Source organism: Nomascus leucogenys, chromosome 8, assembly GCF_006542625.1.
Source record: "Nomascus leucogenys isolate Asia chromosome 8, Asia_NLE_v1, whole genome shotgun sequence".
NCBI classification, from domain to species: domain Eukaryota; kingdom Metazoa; phylum Chordata; class Mammalia; order Primates; family Hylobatidae; genus Nomascus; species Nomascus leucogenys.
Genome location: NC_044388.1, coordinates 96,226,920 through 96,240,160, shown reverse-complemented (window position 1 = coordinate 96,240,160; position 13,241 = coordinate 96,226,920).

Genomic DNA, 13,241 nt, shown 5'->3' with positions numbered 1-13,241 from the left:
TGTGAATGCTGTAATAATGCTTTAATGTATTAATCCCCTTAATCCTGTCAAACTTCCAAAAGAATTTCAGGACGTGCTGACAGAATATCTCGCTCCCAGCCCAGGCAGCCGCAGCTCCATGCGGCGGCTACTGCTTTTAACCTTTTGTGGATGGGCCGAGGAGAGGCGGCTGTGTTCGTAATGGCTACAGGGTTATGAGCTGATGTTTGAGGGTGTGGGAATAGATGGAAGAGGCACTGATGCCGGCTCAGGAAAAGGAAAGACAGCCTAAAGAAAGTGGCAGCCTTCAGGGCCTTACAGCACGGAGCTGGCTGTGATAGACTTGGGAGGCAATGGCGCCTGTCATGCACTGATCTCTTCATTCCTCCCTTTCATCATTCTCTGTTTCTGTCTCGCCATCGCTCTCTTTCTCTGCTGGGCACTGAGCTAAGCACTTTACCCGTGTTGTTTCATTTAATCTCCACAACAGCCCCGTGAGGTAGACACTGCTATTCTCTGCACGTTATACAAGTGACTGGTTTGTCTGGATTGCTGGCAGGTGGCAGAGATGGGGCTCAAAGCTTGGTCTGACCCGGAAGTCCAAGCTGCCTTCTTTCTCCCAGACTGGGGCTCAGCAAACTTTTTCTGTTAAGGGCCAAGGAGTAAATAGTTTTGGCTCCTTGTGTCATACAGTCTCTGTTGTAAGCATTCAGCTCTGTCACTCAGCATGAAAACAGCCACGCACGCACAATACAAAAGCACATGGGTGTGGCCGTGTTCCAATAAAACTTTATTTATCAAAACAAGGGATGGGTTGAGTTTGGCCTGCAGGCTGTAGCCTCCCACTTCTATAATAGCAGATAATGGGGTCCAGTGGGATTCCTGTAATGGTTTTTTTTGGATGGTGAGTCTGAGAGCTTGGGGGGATAAACTTCCAGGGTGGCATCTGCAGGGAGGTGCTGGACATCTGCCTCACTGCAGGGGCCTTCATCTTATGACGCTGGAGAGACCAGCTGAAACCCAAATGATGGCTGGACTGAAGGCCTGCTCTCTCTTGGGCTCTGGGTTGAGGGGGCTAGGAACTGGTTTGGGGTAGCTGGGGTGCAGGCTGCCATGTGGTCCTGGTAAAGTCCTTTCTCCTCTCTGGGCCTCAGTTCCCTCATCAATGCCATGAGACAGTGGACTCTGCTGCTCTTCAGAGTCCCTCCAGGTCTGAAAGCCTGCATCTGAGCAGCCGGCCCCCAACCTTAGGTATTCGCAATACGAGGGAGCACTGCTTGACCTCATGCACTGAGAAGTCTCTGAAGGCTGGACCGGCCTTTGTTTCTCCAGAATGCTTTATATCAACAACTAAAATAAGAACCATCAACAGCAACTGAACACTCCCCACTTCAGTTCCCCCGGTTGCCCAGGCTGGGAAGCTGTGCTCAGTCCTTGATATCGTCCCGCTGTTCATACTCAGGCACCAGTCCATAGAATCTAACCTGAATCCTTCCCCACTGCCAGAGCCAGATGGAGGGAGGGGGACGCTCCAGCCCATACTTGGAGAAGGCAGAAATCTCCTGAGTCCAGACTCCATCAGCACTCAGCTAGATCACTCCACATGGAGACCAGCCTGCCTCCTCAAGTCAGATCCTATCACCCTCCTTTTAAAATACTTCAGAGGTGCTCAGGATAAAGTCCTAATTTCTGCTAATGGTCCCCCAGGTTTCTCTTGTCTTCTGGCCCCTTTCCTTGCGATACCACATTTTTCCCACTCAAGTGTGCTTTCCATTCGCCCACACCGAGTCTCCTCGGTTCCTTTACTGTCCTCAGGGAGAGATCACATCTGTGTGGCAGGAATCTCCCCTCCTTTTTTGCCTGGTTAACTCCTGATCCTGCTATATATCCTTTTTCCAAGGAGCCTTTCCTCATCCTGCGCTTGGGGGAGGTACCGCTGCTCTCTGAGCTCATGGCCCCACCATGAGAAGGAGGAGACCTTATCAGCTGGCTTTGTAGTCATCTCTCTGAGCTTGTGGGTCTCCCCAGCCAGACTGTGAGCTCCCCCTGGTCAAGGGCAGATACTAGCATATCTCCCCACCAACCAGTAACAGGTGCAGGATATTGTAAGTGCTCAATGAATATTGGCAGAATGCTGGATAAAGGTGGGTGCTATGCCAGTACACAACATGCAGCATCTCCCATACTCACCCTGGACTTTGAGAGGTCTCTTTTGGATAGAAGGTGAAATTGGATTTCACATTGCATCATCAACTCAAGGTCACACAGCCTAAAAGGGGGAAAAGAGACAGAATCTGAGTCTGGGTCGGTCTGCCTCTATGCCCATGTTCTTCCCACCTTTTCTATATATACTGCTGCTTTTCAACAGTTTGCCTGGTTGGTACTACTATCCCCATCTTATTACTGGATATTTGGCTGGGCGCGGTGGCTCATGCCTGTAATCCCAGCACTCTGGGAGGCTGAGTCGAGCAGATCACTTGAGGCCAGGAGTTTGAGACCAGCCTGGCCAACATGGTGAGACCCTGTCTCTACTAAAAAAATACAAACAAATTAGCTGGGCATGGTGGCAGGTGCCTGTAATCCCACCTACTCAGGAGGCTGAGGCAGGAGAATCACTTGAACTTGGGAGGCAGAGGTTGCGGTGAGCTGAGATTGTGCCACTGCAGTGCAGCCTGGGTGACAGAGAGATTCCATCTCAAAAAATAAAGCTGATCACTATATTTTACAGCTAGGAACCAAGGCTCAGAGAAGTGGCATGACTTGAAAGCCGAAAGCCACAGAACTAGAAAGTTGCAGAGCCAGGAATTGAACTACACCCTCTGCCTTTCCTTTTTCTGCTAAACCACGTTGTCAGCCACAGTTCCTAGGGCCAGGCTCTGCTCTGAGCAGGCACCCGGATGGTCTCATTGACATCCTGATTTCCAAAGTGCATTTCCAGCCTGGGGTAGTGCCATCTCCCCCCACTGCTGCCCCTGAGAGAAGGAGGCATTCGGGTTAGAAGAAAAAAAAATGCATCTTTAGAATATATCATGAGTGATAGAGTTCTTCAGGCGATGCCACCAATTTCCCATGGGAAAAAGCCAGTTTGCCTATGATGGTTTTTTTCCTCCTCTCTCATGAAGCTCAGGACACAAAGGCAAACTGCACAGGGAGGCCAGGGCTCAAACAACCCAGGCAGGACTTGTCTCCCAAACAAATGCAGGCTCTAACCTCTCAGCCACCGCAGATGCCAAAGGTGACCTTACTGACTCTGGTTTCTCTTCATTATGAAGGCACCAGGTTAAAAACCAGCCACAGGCCTGCTAGGTATGAAATTTTCCTGGGAGGCAGTCAGGTTATGGATTCAATGCTAAAAAGCAGGCTGAACCCCTTTATTAGTTTGCTAAAGCTGCTGTAACTCGGTTGGTACCACAACTCAGCCACAAACTGAGTGGCTTAAACAACAGAACTGTATTGCCTCACAGTTCTGCAGGCTGGAAGTCTGAGATCAAGATGTTATCAGGGTTGTTTTCTACTGAAGGCTGTGAGGAAGAATCTTTTCTTTGCCTGTCCCCTAGCTTCTGGTGGTTTGCTGGCAATCTTTGCCATTTCTTGGCTTGTAGAAGCATCACCCTGATCCCTCTCTTCATCTTCACATGGCATTCTCTGTCTGTGTATGTGTGTGTGTGTGCATGTGTGTCCAAATTTCTCCTTTTGTAAGGACATCAGTCATATTAGATTTGGGGCCCACCCTGCTCCAGTACGACCTCGTCTTAGCTAACTACATCTGCAATGACTCTATTTCTGTATAAGGTCACATTTTGAAGTACTGAGAGTTGGGGCTTCAACATATAAATTTTGGGGGTACAGAGTTCAACTCATAACAACCACAGACATATGTCTTTCCTGGATTACTGCAAATGCCCCTTAATAGGCTGTGTCTTACCATGCTTAAATCCATCCTTCTATAGCTCCCAACTTTTTTTTAAAACACAGATTTAATAAATCCCTCTTTCTTTTCATCCTTTCTTCCATTATTCCTTTTCTTTTTCCTTTTATCATGGACCAGGCATTGACTGGACAGAAAGTCTGAAAGGAAACAAGATACATACATCTCATTGGATCTTACAGTGTCAGCAGCACCAGCATGAAACACACAATGACAGCAGTCCATGATCAGACAGGAGCATTGGAGCTAATTCAGGGGAAGATCTAGAAAGGGCTTCCTGAATAAATGATGCTTCTTTGAGTCTGTGAGATGACGAGGAATTATCCAGGTGAGGAGACAGGGGAAAAGTATTCCAACCAGAGGGAACAGCACATGCAAAGACCTAGAGAGAAAACGGCACCACTGGTTTATAGAAAGTAGCTCAGCGAGGTTCCCTCTTGCTTATAGGATAAAAATGGAACTCCTGAGTATGACATTCAAGGCCCTACAAGTTCTGCTCCAGGTTCACCTCTGGCCACTTCCTGACATCCCACCATACCACAGTCACAATGGATTCTTTGAAGTTCCTGCATTGTGTCACCTTCTGTCCTGCATCAATGAAGCATGACCTGGTTTATTTTATGATGTGTCCATCCCAGGACACAAAAATGAAGAGAATTCATCAATTCCTGATCTCAAGTTGCTCCTAGCTTAGTTGAGAAATGCATCATTTCCAGCCTCCAAATGGTATAGTAGATACCTGGCATAAGGTAGATGCTCCATAATTTTTGCTGAGTGAGAAATGAATGATTATGATGAAACAAAGAGCTGGGGAAGACTGGAAGGTGGAGTCGCCTGCCAATAATTCTGCATGAGGAGTTGCAGCATTCCAGGCAATGGGAATAGTGCGAACTAAAGCCAGAAAGTATAAGGGCACAAGGCATACTCGGGGAACATTGGGAAATTAGTGTGGCTGGCGTGCTGGCCATGTGTATGTATAGGGGGTAGGCAGGGGTTGGAGGAGCAGATGGAAGGACATGGGAACAAAGGGACCATAGGGCCTAGTAAGGGCTAATGAATGCCAGGCTGAAGCATTCACATTTTTGCTGTCAATAAGGAGCCATTGAAATAGTTTGATGTGGTTGGACCTCATGTTCCAGGAAGACTGGCCTGTGGACATGCAGTGGTCACAGAGATCAAATTGAGTGGAGATGTGCCATAGAGTTACAACAGTGGTCCAGGCCCAGGAGATGGTAGTGGAGACGCAGTCCTCAGATGGTGGTGAAAAATAGTGTGACTGATGTCAGTGCACACAGAGGAGGATTCAGGTGCTTCAGAGGTTTCCAGCCTGAGCCTGGTGGACTGGGTGAGCCATTAGTTGAGAAAAGGAAGAGAGACCTCATAAGAGCATAATAGTGGTTAGCATTACAGAGCATTATCTGTGCGTCAGGCTCTGTGCTCAATGCCCCATGTGCGTTACTATATTCAGTCTTCACAATTTTCTCCTACACTAGGGGATCCACAGAGAAGTGGATCTTACTGAGCTTATTGTGCAGATGGATAACTGAGGCCCAGAGGGGTTAAGCAATGTGCCTGTGTTACTGCTGTTAGTGGTTGGTAGATGCTAGATGGGATTCCAGGCCCCAATTCAAAGTCCTCCTCAGGGAGCTGGGCCACCCTGGGGCCATCCAGGGCCTGAAGGCTGTTGTGTGTGTGTGGAGCATATAATACCCTTCAGATTTAGGTCTCAAATAGGAGTCAATGATTAGAGTCAAGAGAGATGAAGTCAGTGAAGAGAATGAGGACCTCTTATCAGATGCTAGGAGAGCCTCACCCTGGGTCAGGCGAGAACAGAAAACAGGCTTTCAACTACAGCTGCAATGAGGCCAAGTGCAGCTCTATAAGAAGATAAAAGCCAGAGGCATGGGTCCATGAGTGCTCAGCATCACCAGAGAAAACTGAGGCCCAGGCAGGTTAAGGGTTCTGCTTAGCATCACGCAGCTAGAACATGGCAAAAGGTAGCTCCAAATTCAGGGCTGTTTGACCTGTAAGCCTGTTCTCTGGAGCCCCATGTTCTCTTAGCACATCTCTGATGACTGAAGAATTTCTTAAAGGAGCCAAACTAGGCCCTATAGTATAGGGGAAAATCTCTAGGCAGACCCTGGCAGTCCATGACGGAGGGCTCCTCTGTTACAAGCACAGGTGCCCCAGCTCCAGCACCTTCAAGCTCCAGGTGCACTTTCTTACTCTGATCCCTGCTCCTTCTTGGGTCCCAGTCCAGCCTCCACGCTGTGTCCCAGGCTCCCCACTCCACCCCTGGCCAACTACCCCTGCACACGTGCTATAGGCTGCTGCCCTGGCATCCACTTACACACACACACACATTTCTTTTAATCTTTCTGCCTAGATCAATTTCTCCATTCCCCTGATCATTTTTTCTTGTTCACTTTTGAGCTCCCTCCAATTTGTCTGCTTTGGCTTGGTAATGAGGTGCCCCTGAAACAAAATGCAATATTCTGCATGTGACTTCGTCGGGGTCGTATAGATTTTCTTGCTAACTATCTCTTCAGACTCTGGGTGACACAGTGCAACAACTCTATTAGTGATTGGACTCTTGTAAAGATGCTGCTACAAGTCACAAAATGATAGAGTGTACAGCCACATACACATTAGAAGCTGTTCTGGTCCATGTCTAGCTCCTCTGCCTTGTACTTTCCACCTCAGTTACTTGGAGCTTTTTTACTCCATGCTTTTACCTGTGATGTTCCCTTGGCCAGAGATGTCCTTCTCTTACCTCTCCTTTCCACCAATGCACGTAGACAATGCTTACGCCATGTCTAAGACTGAGCTCAGTGTTGTCACCTCCTCTGTGAAGCCTGCCCTGGTTGCTCAGGCAGAATGCAGATGCTCATCCCCTGTGCTCTTGGTATGTTGGTACATAACTCTGGTGTCAGATTGAACACTCTAAACTCTCATCGTATAGTTGTCTGCTTCTCCAGAGAGGCTGCCAGTGCCTTGGGGAGCAAGGCCCATGTGGTTTTCTTCAGGATTATTGATTCTTCAATAACATGGAAAGGTAAAGCAGTTGTTAGACTGTGTAGTGGAATTTTCCCATGAAATACAGTTTTTCAATCGTGTGTATACGTGCATGCATTGGTTTGTCCTGTTCTCAAAGGCTCTGAGTGCTGTCTACGTGCTAGACTCTATGCTTGGTGCTGGGGACACAGTGGCTAGCAAAACAGACATGATCTCTGCCCTGGGGCTCCAGTCTAATGCGTAGACAGATGTTAATTAAGTAAATGTACTAATGTACAGTTGCAAACCATGGAAAAGCAAAGTATAATAATCTACAAAAAGGAATTCTGATCTGGCCTGGGTCTTTCAATAAAGTTTTCCTTGAGGAAGTCTCCTTCGAGTGAAACATGAACGGTGAGTAGATGTTAAGTGGTTGAAGATGGTAGGGAGCCTGGGAAAGAGCATTTCAGTGAGTGGGAACAACATGTGTTAAGGCCCTGTATCAAAGTACATAGTGTATTAAAAGACCTGAAAGCATTTCAGTTTACCTGGAGCTGAGAATGGTGAGAACCACACTGAAGAGGTGTGCACAGAGGAGTCCTGCAGTGCAGCAAAAAGATTGTTTTTCTTTTAAGTGCAGTGGATAAATACTGAAGGGGTTTAAGCAGGACAGTAGTAAAGATGATCATATGGGCATTCTGCGAAGCCAGTCTGGTTGGAGCATGGACAACATGTTGGGGAAGCAGGTGTGGATCTCAGGAGGTCAGTTTAGAGGCTTTGGAAAATGCCAGATGGTGCTAACTTAGACTTGGGTGGTGACAGTGAACATGTTGAGAAATGGATGGATCAAAGGAGGTAAAATCGACAGGTCTTGTGATGGACTGCATGTCGTGGAGTGAGGGAGAGGTTTCAAGATACCTCATAGATCTCTGGCTTATAGCATTGGCAGAAGGTGGCAGTATGGCATAGTAGTTATGTGTACAGGCTCTGAGACAACCCTTACCACTTACTAGATGGATGATCTTGGGCAAGGCACTTATTCCGTTTATGAAAAAAATTGAGCCATCTCTAATACCTGCCCCATAGGCACGTGACATGGATTAAATGAGTTGGCATAGGTTGATAGTCGGAGCGCTGTCTGGAATATAATTAACAGTCATTATTATTTTTATAGTGATATCCCTCAATGGACAAAAACATCAAAATGGACCAATATTTCTTAATAAGATGGCATACTGGATTTGAACTTGTTGATTATGTTGTGTCATTAAGATATCCCAATGGAAACCTAGAGTAGGCACCTGGAGATATAGGTCTGTTTCTTGGAGGAGAAGGCTGAAACTGGAGCTTTAACTTAGAAGTCATCATTTTCTTTCCTTGGAGTACAAGAAGGAACAGTTACACTACCCACGTTTATGGTTCAGGATTGGCATGCTTTTGGCTTAGAATATCTGTTGAATGAGGCAACCTTGTGCTGGTCAGCATATTATGGCCAAAGTGATGTTTGGATTTCTACTAATAATCAAACTGTCTTTCCCCAAGTAAGAGGAACAAGTCAATAGTAGATGATCCTAACTTTGGGTATAAGAGCCTTGGGACCTTGTCTGGAAGAAGCTTGTCTTGTTCTGATGGACAGAGCTGTGGGAAAGGTGGTGGTGCGAGCACCGTAAGGGGGCTGAGCCTCAGAGTGTAGGGTTTCATGATACACAGTCTTCTTTATGAGTAGAGACTCAACTCAGCTCTGCATTTTTCCACACAAGAACAAGCCAAGCAACCCAAATGGGGCCAGCAGACATATGGGGCCAGAGACAAGTAATGGTTCAGGAGAGCAAATGAGCATCATAAAAAGAGCTCCCTGTCTCACAAGGTTACCCAATCCAATTTCAAAGCACTGCAGTTGTTAGAAATGTCTTTCCTTGTTGAACAGAACATGTCATCTTATAACTTTGATCCTCTTGGTTAAACCCCTTGGAGCCACACAATCTTGGTCTGCTCTTTCCCAAGAAAACCCTTCAGTGATTTGAAGTCAGTGACTAGGTTTTCGGCAACATTTTTTTCCTTGATTTTACCAGGATGTGACTATGGGATCTTGAGCTGCCTTGGCCACTCTCACTTGCATGAATTACAGTTTTTCAGTCTGTTACAAAAAGTGGATTGCAGAATGAACCCAACACTCCAGTTGTAAGGATTTGAGTGGGGAAAGAGAGAGTGATGGATAGAAAGAGATACATAGAGAGACAGAGATGGATTAAGAATAAAGATAATGAATAAAATTATGGACAAAGATATCAATAGATAGATGGTAGAGATGGTTTCAGAGTGTGATCGATGCACCTGAAAATTGACTCCAGGCAAGGGTCTTTGCAAAGAAATAAATGGATTCTTTACATTTTATTTTTATTGTAATTCTTACTGGAGGGTTTGTCCTGTAGAAAGGTGAAATCTTCTCCAACCAAAATATCTGCTTTGCTACATGCCAATCAGAGATAGCAAATATATTTTCTCTATGCTGTTCTTCTGTATTTCTCTGCTCATGGCTGATATCACTAATCCATTATGATACCCTTCTCGGCCTAGCCTGGGTGTAGACTCTGAATCTTTCCTAATGTAAAACTCCAGATAGTCATGGCCAATGGATCTATAGTAGAGTGTGTCTTGTTATTTATTGCTATGGCAGTAGTGCTGCATAATAAACAGCTATGAAACCTCAGTCATATATAAGATATTATTGCTTGTGTGCCAGGATGGTTGGAGCTTGGCTGGTCTTGGTTGGACTTGGTTGGCACTGGCTGGACTCTCTCATGCATCTGTGGCTGACTGGGGGCTCTGCTCTAGCTGGGCTGGGCTGAGTCATCTTAGCTGTCGCAGTTCTTTTTTTTTTTTTTGAGATGGAATCTTGCTCTGTCACCCAGGCTGGAGTGCAGTGGCATGATCTCGGCTCACTGCAAGCTCCGCCTCCCAGGTTCATGCCATTCTCCTGCCTCAGCCTCCCGCGTAGCTGGAACTACAGGTGACCGCCACCACACCCGGCTAATTTTTTGTATTTTTTTAGCAGAGATGAGGTTTCACCGTGTTAGCCAGGATGGTCTCAATCTCCTGACCTCGTGATCCACCTGCCTCGGCCTCCCAAAGTGCTGGGATTACAGGCGTGAGCCACCATGCCCAGCCTTCTGCTTGCAGGATTTCTCATCCACCTGTGGGACCAGTGGGCTTGTCTGAGTATGTTCTCATGGGAGTGGCAGAAGCCCAAGAATGAGCAAAAACATGCAAGGCTTCTCGTGGCCTAAGCTTGTACCTGGCCCACTGTTACATCAACTACTTTCTAATAAATTCATACAACTGGGCCCACATTCAAGAGGTGGAAAGTAGACTCTACCTCTTCAGCGAGAGGAGTTTCAAAGATGCATATCAGAGTTTGTGGATATAGAGGGGGTGAAAAATTGGGACTCTTGACGCAGTCTGTTGTGATGTGTAAGATGAATCTAAACTGCTGTGTGCTATGTGCTAATTACATGGCATATTTATCTGTATTAATATATATTAATGTATCTGCTCTGCTCTAGAATGGCAGTCTGCACACCATGCTTTCAAGGTGGGCAAGGGTCAAAGTCAAAATACAAATTCCCTCTGCTTAGCTCCTGATAACTCAGCTCAATTCAACAGTGGTCAATAAGATTTCATTCCATAAAGATGGGTGAGGCCTAACACACAAGTATCCTCATGGGAACAGGTGGGCACTATGGAGTTAACCATGACTCACTGCCACCACCACCACCACCACCATCATCATCACCACCCTTATACTTGCTGCAATTTATTGAGAACTTACTCTATGCCAGGTGCTTCACACCCAGTGTATCTCATTCTACAGGATACTCCAGCAAGGCAGGTTTATGTGCATTATTTTGTAAATAAGGACACAAGGGTTCAAGGAAGTGCCATGATATACCCAGGACATTTAATGGAGGGCCCTAACTGAAACAGGCTTGACTGGGTCCCCAAAGAAAGCTCTTCTGATGACCTTCAGCAGATGCTCTCTATGCTTGGCTAACTCACTTCTCAGGTCCAGAAGGGCTCCTTGCACTACCCTCTGTTCTTCTATGCCTGCCCTGGGTGCTCTACTTCCTTCTCTCCTTGCTTGGGCTTCTCTGGCTTCTCAACTTTCTTTGGGAGAATAGCTTGTCTATTCTCCCAAATCCCTACTCTCTAATTCTCTCTCACTGCTGATCAGTGGAGAGGAACCAAAACAATTTCCATTAGGAAATGACATGAGTTATGATGATCAGGGACACTGGTCAGTATTCTTCACTCCTTTTGAGAGGTTTCCTTGAAGGAACTTGGACCAAACAACTTTAGAAGAAGAGCTGACATCCTGGTAGTGGACTATGGTGAGATGGGACGGGGGTAGCTTGCTCCTCATGGGGGTTACATGCTGAGGTGGGAAAAAGGGCAAGGCAGTTCTGTTTAGGTTCCAGTGCACCACAGAGTTTACGGAGCAACCATTTGGGTTTTTATTTGTTTTTAATGAAGCACGGTCCTTCTCTCACCTTAGAATTTAAACATGTACCCAGGGGCTGGTCTGGGCAGACAACAGCCATCAGGGTATATGTGCAATCACTCTTCCTCAGGGAAAACTAAGGCTTTGTTTAGTTGATGATCCTCCTCCTTCTTCCTCTAGGATGAGTCCTCTCCCAGGAGTTTCTCTAGTTTCCAGCCTTACATGTTGACCTCTCTTCGATCCTCAAACTCATTTAATTAAGTATACACATCATCCATTCTGGTCTGATAAAGGGCAAATATCAGAGTCAGATGGGCCCTGAGGGGTCATTTAGTGTCTGCACAGATGAGGAAACTGAGGCTAAAGTATGAATAGTAATTGTTCTCATCTCTTCTCTGATGTGGATGCTGAGGAATCACCAACCACAGTTGAAGGCTGATGGGTTCACAATATGGGAGCCAAGAGAAGAGGCTGGGAAAGTTGAAACCAGAGTCTGGCTCAGCCTACCCAGAAAGGGGAAGGATGTATTAGAATTGGCTGCTATGAGATCTGATATGGTTTGGCTGTGTCCCCACACAAATCTCATCTTGAATTGTAGCTCCCACAATTCCTACATGTCGTAGGAGGGACCTGGTGAGAGATCATTGAATAATGGGGGCAGTTTCCTCCATACTCTTCTCATGGTAATGAATAAGTCCCATGAGATCTGATGATTTTATAAGGGGTTTCCCCTTTCATTTGGCTCTGTCATTCCCTCTTTGCTGTCACCATGTAAGAAGTGTGTTTCACCTTCTGCCATGATTGTGAGGCCTCTACAGCCATGTGGAACTGTGAATCCATTAAACCTCTTTTTCTTTATAAATTACCCAGTCCCAGGTATGTCTTTATCAGCAGTGTAAAAATGGACTAATATAAAATCAATCCTTAGGTCTCAGAGGCTTAATGCAAAATGCAAAAAGTTTATTTCTTGTTTCCAAAAAGCCCAATGTGGCTTGTGTTAGTCAGGTGGGCTCTCCTGGGCTTGCTCCTTCAAGCCAAATGGATGCCAAAGTGGGTGGATTGCTGTAGCCCAGGAGTTCAAGAACAACCTGGGCAACATAGTGAAACCTTCCCTCTACAAAACATACAAAAGTTAGCTCGATGTGGTGGCATGTGCCTGTAGTCCCAGTACTTGGGAGGCTGAGATGGGAGAATCACCTGAGCCTGGGAGGTTGAGGCTGCATTGAACCATGATCACTTCAGTCTGGGTGACAGAGTGAGACCCTGTCTCCAAAAAAAAAAAAAAAGTAAAGATTCAAGCTTCTTCCAGCAGAGTCTTGGAGTCCTTTATCAGATTATTTGCCTCCAGACCACTGACATTGAGGAGAAACAAAGGAGAGGATTGCTTGGCAGATTTTAGAGCTAGGCCTGGAAGAAGTAAGCAACAATTCTGCCCACAGCCCATTGGCCAGAGCAAGTCACATGGTCCCTCCTAAAAGAAAGGAAGCTTGAAAATTATAGTTCAGTAGTGTTCCCAGGAGGAAAAGGAAGAATTTAGTGAGGAATTTTTCCATAGAAGATCTGAAGTAGAAGTCAGGGAACAAGATGTCAGAGAGTGTGGTGGAATGGATAACTTTAACTAATTTTGCATGCATGTCTTTTGGCATTTGACCTTGCAGTAGTTAGTTTTCAGAGCATATTTCTCTTTCCCAGTGGTTTTGGTCTTGCTCATGTGACTTGTGTTGGCCAGTGAAATGCCGAAAGACATTATATGAGCAGAGATTTTAAGTGTGCTTGTGTGATTTAGGAGGGTCTCTTTTACTCCTGTAATTCACTGTGGGAAAGAACATGGCCTGGGTAGCC